The sequence below is a fragment of the Melospiza melodia genome, chromosome 10 (assembly GCF_035770615.1).
Source record: "Melospiza melodia melodia isolate bMelMel2 chromosome 10, bMelMel2.pri, whole genome shotgun sequence".
Taxonomy (NCBI): Eukaryota; Metazoa; Chordata; class Aves; order Passeriformes; family Passerellidae; genus Melospiza; species Melospiza melodia.
In genome coordinates this window covers 463,894-482,246 of record NC_086203.1, presented here as the reverse complement: position 1 = coordinate 482,246, position 18,353 = coordinate 463,894, and positions in this window count along the sequence as shown.

Below are 18,353 nucleotides of genomic sequence, written 5' to 3'. Positions count from 1 at the left end.
AGCAGGGCCTCGCTCACCCTGCCTGTGTTTGCCCTGCAGGGACAGGCCTTGTGCGCTGGTGCATTGCATTTCCAGTGCCCCCTGTGCAGAGACAGCAGGGAATTCCCTGTTGAAATGTTCATCATGGGGATCCGAGTCCCCTTCAGGTTGGTGTCCTTCTGCCTGGCCCAACAGGCAGGAGGGTGCAAGTGCTGTGCTGTGCCAGGCCCTGCCCCAGGAGCCCTGGTCCTGCCCTGGCCCATGAGTCTGGGCTTCAGCTTCACCCGCAACTTGGAAAAGCTCTGGAGAAAGAGCTGGGGCACCCTGGACCTCCGTGAGGGAGAGCAGCAGAAATTCATCATCTCTTCCTTTCTCCATCAGAGACCCAACATGGGAGGACGACGATGCCTTTGAAGATCTAGGAGTGAGGCACGGCCAGTGCAACGCCAGGGATTGCCTTTACCCTGGGGGCAGGGAGGAGGCAGAGGAACAGGGGGAAATTGGGAAGCAGCACCTGGGGCTCTGCGGGGAACCTGTGTCTCGGCGAGGGCTCAAAGCGGGAAGAACCGGAAGCGCTTGGCCAGAAAACCACGTTCTGGTACACGTTGTTCTCAGTGCTATGAGCCTGTTTGCCTCCCCAGGCCCTGGCAATTGCTCCTGTGCTCCTCCTGTGCTGCTGAGGGCACCCACAGGCGCTGCTCTGGCCTGAGGAACAGCACACAGAGATGGGAGTGTGACAGCTGTGCTGGGCTCGGAACATGTATGAGTCAAAGTCCCCGGTGTCCCTGGGCTGGGGGCAGTGCCCAGGCCAGGCTTGGCAGAGCGCAGCATCCACTGCTGGAGGGCTGGGGGCACTGCTCTGGCCTGGCCTGGCCGGGGCCTGGGCGATCTTTGACATTCCTGCTTGCCCTTACAGCCTCCAGGGATGAGACAGAGCTCAATGGCCCCAGGCCGGCCAGACAGTCAGGACGACAATCTGCTCGTGGCTGGTCAGAATCTGAGGCCATCAGCCCCAGCTCCCACAGCCCTGTGCCATTGGTGCTGGTTTCCCCGTCTCCATCTCCAGAGATGGGCAGCCACAGCAGGCCCCACCACGCAGCATGGCATCAGGCGCTGCCATCTTCCTCACTGGACACCAGCAGCATCAGCAGATCAAGGGCAACACGCAGCACGTCCCCCGACCCTGAGGACAGGGTCCGTCCCAGACATGCTGGGCCCAGCCGCAGGCGAAGCTGCTCTCGCCAGCAAAGTCATGCCCAGAGTCCACCTGTCCGGTCCAGGAGTCGCCGTGACAGGAGCAGTGGGACAGGGCCAAGGGCTGAGAGGCCCAGGCGGAGGGAGACACCATCACCGACATCCCCCAGACGCAGGCGCTCCCGCCAGCAAGGCTGGGCCCAGAGTCCACCTGTCCGCTCCAGGAGTTGCCATGACAGGAACAGAGGGACAGGGCCAACGACTGAGGGGCCCATGCGAAGGGAGACATGGTCAGGGCCATACCCCAGACGCAGGCGCTCCCGCCAGCAAGGCTGGGCCCAGAGTCCACCTGTCCGCTCCAGGAGTGTCTGTGACAGGAGCAGTGGGACAGGGCCAAGTTCTGAGAGGCCCAGGCGTAGGGGGACATGGCCAGGGCCATCCCCCAGACGCAGGCGCTCCCGCCAGCAAGGCTGGGCCCAGAGTCCACCTGTCTGCTCCAGGAGTCGCCGTGGCAGCAGCAGCAGGACAAGGCCAAGGGCTGAGAGGCCCAGGCGAAGGGACACATCATCGGGGACGCCCCCCAGACGCAGCCGCTCCCACCAGCAGCGCCGGGCCTCGAATCAAACTCTGCGGTCCAGGAGTCGCCAGGACAGGAGCAGGAGGACAGCAGCCAGTGCTGAGAGGCCCAGGCGTAGGGGGACGTGGTCGGGGACATCGCGCAGGAGCAGCCGCTCCCACCAGCGACGTCAGACCTCAACTGGGACCTCCAATAGCAGCACGTAGCGCCGTCATCTTTTCTTTCTAGGCCGTGTGTTCCTTGCCGGAAGTGAAGGTGAGAACGGTCAGTGCGGGGACCCTGAGCTGTGCATCTCTGTGAGCAAACCCGATTAGCTCTTGATGTTTCTACTGGCAGGAAGAAGTCTGTGCTAAATACCTTGATTTCTGTGTAACCGTGAAGTCAGTGAAAAGTCACTTAAGGATGTGGCTAATTAAAAAGGACACTTGGTCCTGCCTTTACACTCCAACCTCAGATGTCTCCCCAGTGCTTACCCTTGATAATGAAGCACTCCTTAATGGGCTTGGATATGCTTTGGGAGACATTCAGAGCAAGGTGGCTCTTAGGGAAGCTGTGTCTGAAAAGGACGTGTGCTGTGTTGCTATCCTTGAACAATCTCATTTCAGTAAAGCCAAAAAAAGAAGAAAGAGAGTGAGACACTGCCTCAAGTGTCTGAAGACAACTTCTACAGCATTGCTGCGGATTTGAAAGAGGCCTTTCAAGGAACAAACCAGAATAGACAGTATTTCCTCCGTCTATTCTGGTTTGTTCTTTGAAAGACCTTTAAAGAACAACCCAGAATAGACTGAGGGAAAACCCTGGGACAAAGAGGATGCACAGGACTCTGCCCCAGACGACCATTTGGGACCTTTGCCTGAAGATGACACAGCTCAGGAGACGAATTCTTTCAAGTTTTCCTTCTTTGGAGGCACAGAGGAGTTGGGCACCAAAGAAGGTAACAGCAGAACTCTTCTAACAGTGTCATTGCTAAGGAAGAGCTTCTGGCAGGCACTGTAGGGCAATATGGTGTAAAGAAGGTCAGGATGCAGGGGATTTTCAGCAACAGAAGTCAGTAATTAGGCAGAAGCATTTTGATCTTCATTTCTGCTTGCCGGGGCTGTGGTAGATTAATGAGAGGTGCCTCATGCTTGCATCTCAGGAATTCTGAAAGGCATGCTTTGAGAAGGCATTGGGGTTTTGGCTGAGTGGTGAAAAAGCTTGTTCTCATGCCCTGAATTCCTCAAACAGGGAAAAAGGTGACACACCAGTCATATCAAGTTTCATAGGACCTCACAAGGCTTTTAAGGAAATGTGCGCTAATGTAGAGGGAGGAGCAAAGTCCGAGAGCTGGCCCCAAGATCCATGAACATTCTGTTTGTTACTGAATTCTACTCTTAGACCTTTAGAAAAAGGAAATGGAATGACACATGATCATTGGGGTGTCCTAACCTTAGGTAAATTGGGGCCGTCTGAAATGAAGATGAAACAACATTAACTCGAGTCCCAGTCATGTAGGAGAGAAAAGAAACCCCGTGAAGTTATCCAAAATATTAAAAAACCCAACGCAACAGCACAAAGCAACGAGCCCCCCAGACTTGTGCTGAACTGAGAAGGTATTCAGTGTCTTCTGAATGCAATGAGAAATGTTTAAGAATACATAAGGGATCCCTGGAACAAAGTGGAAAATACTGGAGCAGAAATGTAGCTTAGAAAATCTGGCAGGGTCAGATTCTGTCCTTCCTAAATCTCTCTTCTCCACTGTAAGTATTTCACGTGAAAGGAGGAATTTTTCCTGACGGGTAGAGGAATAATCTGGTTTTGGCTTTTTTTCTCTATTGGTGCTGTCATTGCAGAGCCTCACGCGCTTGGGACAATAAAGCCGGTAAAAGCCACGTGGCAAGAGGATCCACGTTTCCAGGACAGCAGTTCTGAGGGTGACGATGAGCCTGAGATGACAGAAATGGAACAGGACCAAGAAATGCAAGTTGCATTTCTCTTTGTTGTCTACATGGCTGTAGTAGTTGGATGCTGTGGGAATATTAATAGCAGCACTCAGGGAATGGGAAACTGACATTGCACACCTCTGAGCAATGAAAGTGGTCTTGGAAAACCGTTCATGCTGCACAGAGTCAAAACTCCCAGCAGCCCATTGGATGTAAATGTGAATATAGAAAGAAAGAGTAGAGCACAAGAAACTAACAGGGTCATTTTGGTTTGACCAACTCCAAACTGAGTTTGGCCAAAAGCCCAAGACACAGTCAGTTTTCTCTTTAAAAGAGGGTTTTTTAAAATAAAAAGCTCTACTCGGTTCCTAGGGAATAAAGCTTTTCAATGGATGCCATTTCTCTGAAGCTCTACAGGTTTAACTTGTGTTCATGGAATTTGATAGTACAATTTAGGATGCTCAAATCCCTTTGTCCTTTTCTAGGTTTCTTTCTTTACCACGCACAGGAAGTGCTAGAGTTTTTTTTTCTTCTCCAAAGATGATGAACGCCTTAGAGGTATGACAGAATTTCTTTACCATTTTTTATATTTTTTTTTCCTTTTAAATCCTTCCTGTAATTCAGTGAGCAGGAAAAAATGCTGCCTAGTTATCCAAGTTTTCTAGTCAAAATTTGCCACCCTCACTTGTGATCCAAGTTGTGGCAGAATCCTGTGAGAAAGTCCTGGCAAAATGAAGGTCAAGCAAATTTCTGGCTTTCTTTTCTTTCAGACAATTACCGAATAGGAATCTGGACTTGTAGAGTTTACCAAAAACTTAGTCACTTGACAGCTTACATAGACAGTTTGGATCCTTTCAGGTATTTAAATCATCTTTGTCTTTTTCCTCTCTTTCTGGTGTTACCGTTCGGAATGTTGAGTGTTCTTGTCAGCCACATATGTCCCTGTGGTTCTTTGTCCTAATGAATCTGGGGCTTTCTCTTCTGAATGCAGTGAATTTTGTATTTAGAAACAAAGAAAACAACATCCAAAGGAAACATGCACAGTCCCCAAAACCTGCACAGGCCACCAAAACTGGTTAGATTTTGTAGAATAGAATCGTAAGACAAGCATAAAGGATGTGCCTTCCACGAGATTGATTCCATAACTCTGCTGAAATGCACTGCTGTGTTCACACAGTTCCCGGCCTAAAATCTTCCAGGCAGCCTGATTTACAGGGTGTGTTGAAATGGAGAGCTCAGGCCTCAGTTCTGGGGGTGCTGGTGCTGAGCTTCTAATGCAACAGCTGCAATTTCAGTGCAATTCAGATTGCAGCATGTTGAGGGAAAGTGCTGCTGCCTTTGATTGTTCTTAGCACACCAGGCTGCAGTAGGGAACATTTCTGCTGGAGCCAAGGTGTGGTGGGGGCAGGAGAATAGGAAGGGTGTGAGAATTGATTTCTGATTTTACTGCTGTGTTGGACATGATTGTTAGAAGCAGCAGCACAATCACAAGTGTTTAAGGCTATTAATTGGATGTTTCTTTTGTGCAGAGGGTCCGCAGTTATTTTGTAGATTAGTAGAAGTCAGTGAAGAAAAGGAGGGTTAGGAAGACAGACGTAGATTATTGCTTGAGGTGAGTATGGAACATCTGTTCCCTGGTAAGTCTAGGTGAAAGCTGAGCATGGGGAGGGATTGCGGGTATCAATGTGCATGCAAAATTAAGTCAGGACCTCGAGAAGAGCTTCAAATTTGTAATGAACAGGGACGAGAAGTTTTGTAGTGTAGCGGTGTGTATAAAACATCATGTTGTGTGGTCCAGTCAGGTTAACCACTCCATCTTTGTGTGTTACAGGAGCAGCTTCTTAACTGTATGTAAGGATAGTGAATGTAGAGACTTCTCCTCATAGTGGATTCAGGAACTTCTCTTTAGAATTTGTTAGATTTTCATTATTTTCTGGAACACCAAAGGAAGCATTAGGATACCCTATAGGAAGTGCAAGCAAACCAATAAAGTTTTTACCGATTAGAAGCGAGTCCCGTTTCTTCCTTGAAAGTGTTGCCAGACAAGGTTACTTTGAAAATGCTTTCAAAGCTCTGACAGGGATCAATATCAGCAAAGCCTGTTAGGCCGTGTTTGGGAGCTGGGGCTGAGGCTCTCGTGCCCTGGGGAGCCACGGGAAGGCTCCAGGCCTGAGTGTGCGGCCAGGCCGGGGCCATTGAGCTGCAGCCCATCCCTGGTGGAGGCAAGGGCAAGCAGGAATGCCAAGGGAGCCCAGGGCCGGGCCAGGCCAGGCCAGAGCAGTGCCCACAGCCCTCCTGGAGCGGACGGGCTCTGCCAAGCCCAGCCTGGGCACTGCCCCCAGCCCAGGGACAGGCAGGTGCTTTGTCCGAGGGCTGGGCCCAGGGCAGCAGAGCTGTCACAGCCCAGCTGGTTCTGGTCTGCGTGAGGCCTGAGCAGGGCCCGTGGGTGCTCTGGGCTGCGCAGGAGCAGCACAGGAGCATTGGCCAGGGCCTGGGGAGGCACAGGGCTCAGCCTCGGCACGGCGACACAGCATGCAGGCTGCAGGGGACAGAGCCAATGGCACGGGGCACGAGCAGCTCTGTGGGGCACTGGGCCTGCAGCAGCTTCGGCCCCGAGGCTGCTCTGTCCCTGCCTGGCTGATGGGCAGGGCTGGAGGCCTTGCAGAGCAGGGGCCATTGTGGGCACGGCTGTCCCAGGAGCTGCCCCCTGGCCCAGCTGGGCCCCACTTGGGCAGGAAGGAGGCTCCCAGCCCCGGCATGGCTGAGCAGCTCCTGCCTCCCCCTGCCTCTGCTCTCATCCCCACGCTGCCTGCTGCCACAAGAGCCCCTGGGCCAGGCTGTCAGAGGGCTGCTTTGCCCTCACCTGGCTCACTGGCACCAGGGCCCTCCTGCTTGCTCTCAGACATGGCGGCTGTCTCTCCCGCGTCTCTGTCCTCGAGAGACGTTGTCGCTGCGAGGTGCAGATACTCTCTGTCTAGGGGAAAAGGAATTGGGGGGAGGATTTTGCAGGACAGGCCCAGAGCCGCTGCCGGCTCCCAGCCCACAGAGCTGCCTGCTGGAGGAGGGAGGCTCCTGTGCCAGGGCCTCTTTGCCAGAGCCACTGGGACCCAGACTTTGTCCCGGCTGCTGGGCCGGCCTTTCTTTCCTGCTGTCTGGGCTAAGCTCTGGCAAACCTCCCCAGGCACAAAGCTCCCTGCCCACCTTCTGTGCTGCCCGCCGCACTGCAATAAGGAGATCTCACAGGAGAAACTCCACGAGTGTAACGTGGCGTTTCTCTTGCCGAAATAGCAGACTGGCAAAGAGCTGCAGGCAAGGGGAGGAGCTGATGAGGAGAGGGCGGCAGGAGTTGCCCATTGCAATGGTGGAGGGAGCGCCCTGGAGCCACGCACCAGGCAGGACACGTGGGCACAGAGCCCACTCTTCTGCAGTTTGCCACCGCACATGTCCGGGTCAGCCTCGGCACGGCGACACAGCATGCAGGCTGCAGGGGACAGAGCCAATGGCACCGGGCACGAGCAGCTCTGCGGGGCTCAGAGCCTGCAGCAGCATCAGCCCCGAGGCTGCTCTGTCCCTGCCTGGCTGATGGGCAGGGCTGGAGGCCTTGCAGAGCAGGGGCCATTGTGGGCACGGCTGTCTCAAGAGCTGCCCCCTGGCCCAGCTGGGCCCCACTTAGGCAGGAAGGAGGCTCCCAGCCCCGGCATGGCCGAGCAGCTCCTGCCTCCCCCTGCCTCTGCTCTCATCCCCACGCTGCCTGCTGCCACAAGAGCCCCTGGGCCAGGCTGTCACAGGGCTGCTTTGCCCTCACCTGGCTCCCTGGCACCAGCGCCCTCCTGCTTGCTGTCTCACAGGGCAGCTGTCAGCAGTCAGTCCCTGTCCCTTGAATGATGTGGTCACTTTGAGGTGCTGATACTCTCTGTCTATGTGAGCCCTGCTCCTGCCCACCTTCTCCTCCCCTTGTTGCATTGAGGAACACTGCAGGGTCCTCTGGCTGTTCCTCTGCTGATTGTTGGGTGAGGCAGGTGAGCCTGCAGGACAGGCCCAGAGCCTCGAGGTTTGGTTCATGTTTTAACCTGCATGGATCTCCTTTAAATATAGGTGGAGAAGAAGGAGCAGGCATCTCAAGTTGCTTCAGTTTCTACCAGTAAAAGCAATGTATTTGTACCTGCTACCAGCAGAAAAGACATGTTTTCCAATAGCCTATTACTAAAAATTTGCCTTTCCATTGAACCAGCATGAACACATCAGGGATCAGCATCCATTGGCAGAACGATCACTTCTTTAACTACTTACTACAGAACTACAAAAACCACAACACTGCATTTACTAACGGATGGCTTCCATCAAATCTAAGCACTCAACTCTCTTTATGAGGGGTATTTGAGGGACAACTGTAACAAATCCCATTATTAAATCCATAGCACTGGACAAAGGAATACCTGACTGCTTTTTAAGACTTTAATGTACTAGCAAAACTACACAGCTGAACCATTCTATTGTCAAAACTTTTAGAAGGTATTTTCACCCTCATGTTTCTGATGATATAGTTGAGATTATATAAATAATTAGAATCTGTATCTTTTCAGTTTTCCCATTCATGCCCTGAGTATTTTGGTACACCTTCATTTTCTTTTCAATTCAATGGTTTCCCTCCGGTGTTTTAAATCAGATGTTTTAATATTTTGCTATCTGTGCTGCCACTCCGTCGATCTACTGAAGAGGGCCAAGCAGTGCCAGTCTGCCGGCAGGTCCCAGAGATCACTCCTTTGGGCGGCCCCGGGGCAGGAGCGGCCCCGGCGCTGCCATGACCGGGCTCCCCTCAGCTGTCGGCACTGCCAGCCCGGCGCTGCCATGGCCGGGCTCCCCTCAGCTGTCGGCACAACCAGCCCGGCTCTGCCGAGCGGCCCCGGCGCGGCCATGGCAGGGCTTCCCTCAGGAGCTGGCAGTGCCAGCCCGGCTCTGCCAGGGACTCTGGCACTGCCACGGCGCACGGCAGCTCTGGCACTGCAGCCTCGGCCGGCAGCCAGCTCTGAGGGCTGGGACCCCGCAGCGGCCGCACGCTTCTCCCAGAGCCCGAGCAGCGCCTGCACGCTCCCAACACCGAGCCGGGAATGCGCCCAGGAACAGCGTGGGCTCGGCTCTGGGCACGAACCGCCCCGCCCCTCACACCCGCCCGCCCCTTCCCGCCCTCCGGCCCCGCCGCGCGGCGCCCGCGCTGTCATGGCGGCTCTCGCCCACAAGGCGGCGCCCTGAGCCCTGCAACGGCGCCGCCAACCTTCTGGCGCTCTGGAAGGCGCGGGCCGGGACCCGTTGCAAACTGGGCCCTACGTCCCATTTCCTGAAGAAAACATGTCCTGTCATGCCTGGCCTTTACACACTTCCAAGCCTGATCAACAGGAAGAGATGTTTAACCACCTATGTGACACACATACCAGCCTACAAGCTCGAAGTGATGGCCAGGGGTTAGAAAAGCAAAGTACTTGTTGCTACAATTGTCTTCCAAGACTCCAGGCTGGGCACGTTTCACTGATCTCAAACCCAGAGGGAGGTTGACAAAGCTTGGGAAGAAGGATGCCCACTGATAGTGGACACAAAGGATGCAGAATTTCACTTGCTATAAAATTTTAAAAGTTTAATAGTAATAAATTAGCTATAAAAATAAGAATAAAAATTAAGGAAAAAATAATTTGTACAATTAAAGGTAGGACAATAAAGGGCAATTAAAAAAGCAAAGAATTGCAGATGTCTGGGTGCTCTGCTCTGCCTCAGAAGACACTTTGCTAACAAAGGATTAACCCTTTACAGTAATAGCCTGTTGCACATTCATATATCTCATACATGATGCCAAAATTCATTTCAAACAATGGGTGTTTTCTTGTTCTTGTCAACCCCTCCTTCATCTTGTAAATCAATTGTCTTGGTCCCTCAAAATCTAGTTCTTCCCGATAAGGAGGCAATATTTCTTTTCTCAGAGTTTTGGTGTCTTGTTACTGTTATCTCTCCACGAGCTATTTAGAAAAAGTATCTTACATCACAGAGTTTCTGTAGCCTAAAACTATATTCACCACACTACTTTAAAAGATTAGGATAGCACTACAAAAAAGGATGAATACAACATAACTTTCCAACAGAACACATATAGTATTAATTTTAATATTTGCGAAAAGCCAATCATATAATATGCATTTTCCACACCTTCTCTGCTCCTTCTTCTTCTCAAAATATATTGTCAACCTGACTAAAAAAACTAGTTCGAGCCACGGTCAGTGCCTTATTCTGAAAAACTACTGCTGACTAAAAGGTTTAGTGCCTTACAGAGCAGGTTTGAGGCCCTGGAACTGGAGGGACAGACAAGCGATGAAGCGGGCAAAAGTCCTTCTGGAATAGAGGGGCACCTCGGGCAAGTCAGGCAACACCATGCATGGTGACCACCTCTGTTCCAAGGGAAGGCAGGGTGCTTGCAGGCCTTCCCAAAAGCATCTCAAGGGAAGGTTTCCATCTGCCCTGCCCTGTTTGCTTGACTTTAGCTGAATCTTTCTCTCTCTGAAAGACAGGAAGCTCAGGTGTGTTAGGAGAACACTGTGAGCATTGGCAGAGGTGAACAGTCAGGAATCCGGAGGCTTGTGCAACTCTCTTCCATAGGGAGTCCCTTGTTGTATATTTCAAACAAAGCAGAGCCTAAATGGCAAGTCAGCGATTGGGGAAATGCAGCACTGAGACAATAAAGCTGTAACATGCCTTGTTTTGCGAGGGACAAGTAAGACAACCAATGTTCAAACAACACATACTGAGAAGATGAAGAAGAAAACCTAATTTTTCTAAGGTTTTCTAATGTTTATTTTCTTCTCTGTGCCTTTTGAAGACTGCCTATATCCTATTTTCATTGTTTTCTTTTTTCCTGTCTTGAGAATGAATTTTGCATTCTGGATATTTTAAGTCAGACATAAGAAAAGTTCCATATTGTTTGACAATCATGAAAAGGTAAGTTTAGAGGTAACATCCATTGTCTTTGATGATTGGATCAGACTCAATTTTAAATACCCTTGTATGTCCCGCTCATATGCAAAGATGCTAGATTGATCTTGGAAGGGCATTAAACCAAGAAACAAGTACTTCAAAATCTCGGGAGGTGGCTGCCATGGTGAGTTCCCTGAGGTGTCACGGCCCCAGCCCCGCTCCATGGCCGGTGTCCCTGAGGTGTCACAGTCCCAGCCCCGCTCCATGGCCAGTTTCCCTGAGGTGTCACGGCCCCAGGCCCGCTCCATGGCCGGTTTCCCTGAGGTGTCACAGCCCCAGTCTTGCTCCATGGCCGGTGTCCATGAGGGCTGACAGCCCCAGCCCCGCTCCATGGCCGGGTTTCCTGCTCACTTCGAGGTGCTGTTCCTCTCTCTCTGTGGAGAAAGTACAGGCCAGGGAGCTTGCAGAGTAGGCCCAGAGACACGAGGGCTCTACTCCCTGCTCAGCCCTGTGTCAGCCCTGCTCCTTCCCGCCTTCTCCTCCCGTTGTCAGGTCGCACTGACACTCGGCCTGAGCCCAGCCTTCCCTTTTGGGGCCAAGGGAAATCTCTGCTCCTGCCTCTGGCACAGGGCGCTCTGCCAGCAGGTCAGGGAAGGAGACAGCCCCGGAGAGAGGCATGAGCAGTGGAGGAAAGCCAACATCACTGCAGTCTTGCAAAAGGGCACCAAGAAGGAGCCAGGAAACTGCAGGCCCATAAGCCTCAGCTCCATCCCCAGAAAGGAGACAGAACAGCTCCTCTTGGATGCCATCTCTAAGCCTGTGGAATAACAGGAATGGAAACCATGCTTGACCAATCCCCTAGGCACTTGTGCTGCAGTGCCTGGTTGGGCTTGTGAGGGGAGAGCAGTGGTTGTTGTCAGCTGGGACTTCAGCAAGGCTTTGTCCCTGCCTCCCATAACAGGCCCCTGAGGCAGCTCAGGGACAGTGGGGCAGAGAAGTGGACAGAGGAGCTCCAAACTCAGGTAGCTGTGATCTCAGGGGGCCGTGCTGGGTCCAGCCTTGTTTGCCTTATTCCCCAGGGTCCTGGCAGAAGGGACGGAGCGCTCCCTCAGCATTTGCTGATGGGACAGAACTGGGAGCAGGGCCTGAGGCATCACAAGGCTCTGCTGCCCTTCAGTGAGACCTGGACAGGCTCGAGAGTTGAGCAGAGAGGAACCTAATGAAGTTGCACTGGGAAAAGCCTCTAGAAGAGCTTCAGGCTTTGTAATGTCCAGGCAACAGAAGTGTTTTCGTAACGTGGAGTCTATAACGTTGTCTTGTAATGTCCAGTGAGGGAAGCCACTGCTTCTCTGTATGTTATCCAACCAGTCCCTTGTATGTATGTCAAGAAAGTCTTTGAGAGAAACATGAAAAAATTCAGAAACTTCCCCTGATATTATTTTGGATTTTCATGATTTTCTGGAATGCTGGGTGAAGTGTAAGGATGCCAAAAGTAAAGTGAAAGCAAATCAATAAATCTTTAAAAACTCAGAAACCTCTCCTGTTTGTTCCTTGAAGAAGTTGCCAAACAAAGCCACTTTTACAATCCTTTGAAAGATCTTGCAGGAAAAAGCATTGGCCAAAAGTGCTGCCCTGAGTTTCTGAACAGCAACAAGCATTTTGTGTTGATGCAAGGTGTGTACCAGGGCTTGGGTTTTTGTGTGTGTATGCTTTGAATGAGAGTCTTTGCAGGACTATTAATAATTAGACCATGTACTGAAGAGAACATGTTACTGTGTTGTGCTGTCCAGTGCTGAAGAGGGTTGAGACAGAGCAGGTAGCTCTGTGTCTGTGTGTAACTTGCATGAGCAGCACAGGAGCAGTGCCCAGGGCCTGGAGAAGCAAACGGGTTCCCGGTGCTGAGGACAAGGTGTCCAGAGCTCAGGATTGTCCGGCCAAGCTCTTCTGGCTCCTTGTGCTTCGAGCCCTGGCCGGGAGCCCTGCAGAGCCCCGGGTGCAGCTTCCCAACTTCCCCCTCTGCCTCCTCCCTGCCTCCAGGGTAAAGGCACTCCCTGGCATTGCACTGGCTGTGCCTCCCTCCTAGAGCAGTGAAGGGATCGTTTCCCAGCCAAGGTGGCTCTGCCATGGAGACAGGAAAATGGACAAACTCCTGCTGCCCCAGCATCAGGCAGCTGCAGGGTGTCCCTGCCTGTCAGCCCCTGCCCTGCTTCCCAGAGATGCCACTGATTGTTCTAGAAGTCATGGATCTGGATTTCCAGGAGCATGTTTGCAAAGACACGAAAGAGAAAAACTGACAAGAATTGTTTGTGCTTCTCTTGCTGAATTTTTCCAATGTATTTTCTAGTAGGAAAGCACGGACCAAACTGGCAAAGTTCCTAAAACGTAGGAAAAGCATCCTCCTGTATTTGACTTGAGTGGAGGACAGTTGCAAGCTCTCCTGTCAAATGTACACACAAAATTCTCAGTGCATTTTGTGTCTTTCCACTGAGTCAGTATCAAAGATGACGATTCTCAGGAGCCTAATAATAATTTTTCCATTTATATGAAATGTGAAAGTTGTTAGTTCATAGGATGCCAGATAACTGAGGTCTGGAGGCAGCTGTGGTGGTGTCCAGGTTTATCTCCAGTACCCAATGGTGATCAGCAGCAGCATCAAATCAGGTTCATCTTAGTTTTCTGCAGACAGGTGTTGAGGAGAACATCAGTTCACCTAGAGCAGGGTTTGAATCCCTGCAGTGCAGCTGACTCCGCACGGGCTCTCTGGGCCACCGCCTGCCAGGGGCAGGAGCAGAGATTGCCCTTGGCCGTGGCCAGAGCCCTGGCGTGGCAGTGCCTGAACAGCACCTCCCTGCCCACAGTGCCACCCTGGCTGGCTGCCCCAGGGCCTGGCATTTGACCCTGCACTTGCTGCCGGATTCCTGGCCGTGCTTCCATCCTGAGCAAATGCTCGGACCCATCTCAGAAGCTCGGTGCCCGAGGGGGCCGCCACAAGTGGTTGCCAGGGACCTGAGGCCATGGCTGCCCCGATTTTGGGTACACGGCTCTGACGTCAGAGTGGCCATTGTGACCTGTGCCATGCCACCAAGGCCACAAAAGGGGACGCTGGGCTCAGGTCGAGCGTCAGTGCGACCTGACACCGGGAGGAGAAGGTAGGGTGGGGACGTGGCTGCCCAGGGACCAGAGGGGCCCCACACCTCAGGTCTCTGGGCCTGTGCTGCAGCCTCAGCTGCCTCTCCCTTCCCAGAATCAGCAGAGGAACAGCCAGGACACTGCGGTGTTCCTCAGCGCGACGACGGGAGGAGAAAGCGGACAGGAGCAGGGCTCACGCAGGCCTGAGCAGGGAGTAGAACCTCGTGGTTCTGGGCCTGTTCTGCAAACTCCCCCCCCTTCTTTCTCCCCTAGACAGAGAGTATCTGCACCTCGCAGCGACAAAGTCCCTCGAGGACTGCGACGCAGGAGAGACAGCCGCCATGTCTGAGAGCAAGCAGGAGGGCCCTGGTGCCAGGGAGCCAGGTGAGGGCAAAGCAGCCCTCTGACAGCCTGGCCCAGGGGCTCTTGTGGCAGCAGGCAGCGTGGGGATGAGAGCAGAGGCAGGGGGAGGCAGGAGCTGCTCAGCCATGCCGGGGCTGGGAGCCTCCTTCCTGCCCAAGTGGGGCCCAGCTGGGCCAGGGGGCAGCTCCTGGGACAGCCGTGCCCACAATGGCCCCTGCTCTGCAAGGCCTCCAGCCCTGCCCATCAGCCAGGCAGGGACAGAGGAGCCTCGGGGCTGATGCTGCTGCAGGCTCTGAGCCCCGCAGAGCTGCTCGTGCCCCGTGCCATTGGCTCTGTCCCCTGCAGCCTGCATGCTGTGTCGCCATGCCGAGGCTGACCCGGACATGTGCGGTGACAAACTGCAGAAGGGTGGGCTCTGTGCCCACGTGTTCTGCCTGGTGAGTGGCTCCGGGTGCTCCCTCCACCTTTGCAATGGGCAGCTCCTGCCGCCCTCTCCTCATCAGCTCCTCCCCTTGCCTGCAGCTCTTTGCCAGTCTTCTATTTCGGCAAGAGAAACGCCACGTTGGAGTGATGGACTTTCTCCCACGTGATCTGCTAATTGCAGTGCGGCGGGCAGCACAGAAGGTGAGAGCCTGACAAGAGCAGGGAGCTTTGTGCCTGGCGAGGTTTGCCAGAGCTTAGCCCAGACAGCAGGAAAGAAAGGCTGGCCCAGCAGCCGGGACAAAGTCTGGCTCCCAGCAGCTGTGGCACAGAGGCCCTGGCACAGGAGCCTCCCTCCTCCAGCAGGCGGCTCAGTGGGCTGGGAGCCGGCAGCGGCCACGTCCTGTGCCCTGCCCGGAGCCCTGCGGCTGCCCGGGGAGGCCTCGAGGCTGCTGCTGCTGCTGCTGATGCGGCTGCTTGGCTCTTTCCAGCGCTGCTGCGTCTGCGGCCAGAGCGGGGCAACCATCATGTGCTGTGTGCCGGACTGTGACAGATGGTTCCACCTGCCCTGTGCCAAGGAGGGCGGCTGTGTCAATGTATACCTTATTCCGTTCAGGTACCTCATCTCTCTTTATGGCCACCCCTGGGGAATGATCCAGCATTTCTCACTTTCCCCATCCATTTTCCTCCTTCTGCCCTGAGCACCGTCCAGAGCAGGAGGTGGAGGCGACTCCTGAGCCGGACACCGTTTGCCTCATCTGCCTGGAGCCTGTGGAGGACAGAAAGACCTTCACAACCCTGGTGTGCCCAACGTGCAAAAGGGCCTGGTTCCACAGGGACTGCATCCAGGTAGGAGCCCTTGCCTCAGCCACGGGGCACAGCAGGTGCTCAGCAGCAGCAGCAGGGCCTCGCTCACCCTGCCTGTGTTTGCCCTGCAGGGACAGGCCTTGTGCGCTGGTGCTTTGTATTTCCAGTGCCCCCTGTGCAGAGACAGCAGGGAATTCCCTGTTGAAATGTTCATCATGGGGATCCGAGTCCCCTTCAGGTTGGTGTCCTTCTGCCTGGCCCAACAGGCAGGAGGGTGCAAGTGCTGTGCTGTGCCAGGCCCTGCCCCAGGAGCCCTGGTCCTGCCCTGGCCCATGAGTCTGGGCTTCAGCTTCACCCGCAAATTGGAAAAGCTCTGGAGAAAGAGCTGGGGCACCCTGGACCTCCGTGAGGGAGAGCAGCAGAAATTCATCATCTCTTCCTTTCTCCATCAGAGACCCAACATGGGAGGACGACGATGCCTTTGAAGATCTAGGAGTGAGGCACGGCCAGTGCAACGCCACGGATTGCCTTTACCCTGGGGGCAGGGAGGAGGCAGAGGAACAGGGGTAAGTTGGGAAGCTGCACCTGGGGCTCTGCAGGGAACCTGTGTCTCAGCGAGGGCTCAAAGCGGGAAGAACCGGAAGCGCTTGGCCAGACAACCACGTGCTGGTACACTTTGTTCTCAGTGCTATGAGCCTGTTTGCCTCCCCAGGCCCTGGCAATTGCTCCTGTGCTCCTCCTGTGCTGCTGAGGGCACCCACAGGCGCTGCTCTGGCCTGAGGAACAGCACACAGAGATGGGAGTGTGACAGCTGTGCTGGGCTCGGAACATGTATGAGTCAAAGTCCCCGGTGTCCCTGGGCTGGGGGCAGTGCCCAGGCCGGGCTTGGCAGAGCGCAGCATCCACTGCTGGAGGGCTGGGGGCACTGCTCTGGCCTGGCCTGGCCGGGGCCTGGGCGATCTTTGACATTCCTGCTTGCCCTTACAGCCTCCAGGGATGAGACAGAGCTCAATGGCCCCAGGCCGGCCAGACATTCAGGACGACAATCTGCTCGTGGCTGGTCAGAATCTGAGGCCATCAGCCCCAGCTCCCACAGCCCTGTGCCATTGGTGCTGGTTTCCCCGTCTCCATCTCCAGAGACGGGCAGCCACAGCAGGCCCCACCACACAGCATGGCAGCAGGCGCTGCCATCTTCCTCACTGGACACCAGCAGCATCAGCAGATCAAGGGCAACACGCAGCACGTGCCCGGACCCTGAGGACAGGATCCGTTCCAGACGTGCTGGGCCCAGCCGCAGGCGAAGCTGCTCTCGCCGGCAAAGTCGTGCCCAGAGTCCACCTGTCCGGTCCAGGAGTCGCCGTGACAGGAGCAGTGGGACAGGGCCAAGGGCTGAGAGGCCCAGGCGGAGGGAGACACCATCACTGACATCCCCCAGACGCAGGCGCTCCCGCCAGCAAGGCTGGGCCCAGAGTCCACCTGTCCGCTCCAGGAGTTGCCATGACAGGAACAGAGGGACAGGGCCAACGACTGAGGGGCCCAGGCGAAGGGAGACATGGTCAGGGCAATCCCCCAGACGCAGGCGCTCCCGCCAGCAAGGCTGGGCCCAGAGTCCACCTGTCCGCTCCAGGAGTGTCTGTGACAGGAGCAGTGGGACAGGGCCAAGGACTGAGAGGCCCAGGCGTAGGGGGACCTGGCCAGGGCCATCCCCCAGACGCAGGCGCTCCCGCCAGCAAGGCTGGGCCCAGAGTCCACCTGTCCGCTCCAGGAGTGTCTGTGACAGCAGCAGCAGGACAAGGCCAAGGGCTGAGAGGCCCAGGCGAAGGGACACATCATCGGGGACGCCCCCCAGACGCAGCCGCTCCCACCAGCAGCGCCGGGCCTCGACTCAAACTGTGCGGTCCAGGAGTCGCCAGGACAGGAGCAGGAGGACAGCAGCCAGTGCTGAGAGGCCCAGGCGTAGGGGGACGTGGTCGGGGACATCGCGCAGGAGCAGCCGCTCCCACCAGCGACGTCGGACCTCAACTGGGACCTCCAACAGCAGCACGTAGCGCCGTCATCTTTTCTTTCTAGGCCGTGTGTTCCTTGCCGGAAGTGAAGGTGAGAACGGTCAGTGCGGGGACCCTGAGCTGTGCAGCTCTGTGAGCAAACCCGATTAGCTCTTGATGTTTCTACTGGCAGGAAGAAGTCTGTGCTAAATACCTTGATTTCTGTGTAACCGTGAAGTCAGTGAAAAGTCACTTAAGGATGTGGCTAATTAAAAAGGACACTTGGTCCTGCCTTTACACTCCAACCTCAGATGTCTCCCCAGTGCTTACCCTTGATAATGAAGCACTCCTTAATGGGCTTGGATATGCTTTGGGAGACATTCAGAGCAAGGTGGCTCTTAGGGAAGCTGTGTCTGAAAAGGACGTGTGCTGTGTTGCTATCCTTGAACAATCTCATTTCAGTAAAGCCAAAAAAAGAAGAAAGAGAGTGAGACACTGCCTCAAGTGTCTGAAGACAACTTCTACAGCATTGCTGCGGATTTGAAAGAGGCCTTTCAAAGAAGAAACCAGAATAGACGGTATTTCCTCCGTCTATTCTGGTTTGTTCTTTGAAAGACCTTTAAAGAACAACCCAGAATAGACTGAGGAAAAACCCTGGGACAAAGAGGATGCACAGGACTCTGCCCCAGACGACCATTTGGGACCTTTGCCTGAGGATGACACAGCTCAGGAGATGAATTCTTTCAAGTTTTCCTTCTTTGGAGGCACAGAGGAGTTGGGCACCAAAGAAGGTAACAGCAGAACTCTTCTAACAGTGTCATTGCTAAGGAAGAGCTTCTGGCAGGCACTGTAGGGCAATATGGTGTAAAGAAGGTCAGGATGCAGGGGATTTTCAGCAACAGAAGTCAGTAATTAGGCAGAAGCATTTTGATCTTCATTTCTGCTTGCCGGGGCTGTGGTAGATTAATGAGAGGTGCCTCATGCTTGCATCTCAGGAATTCTGAAAGGCATGCTTTGAGAAGG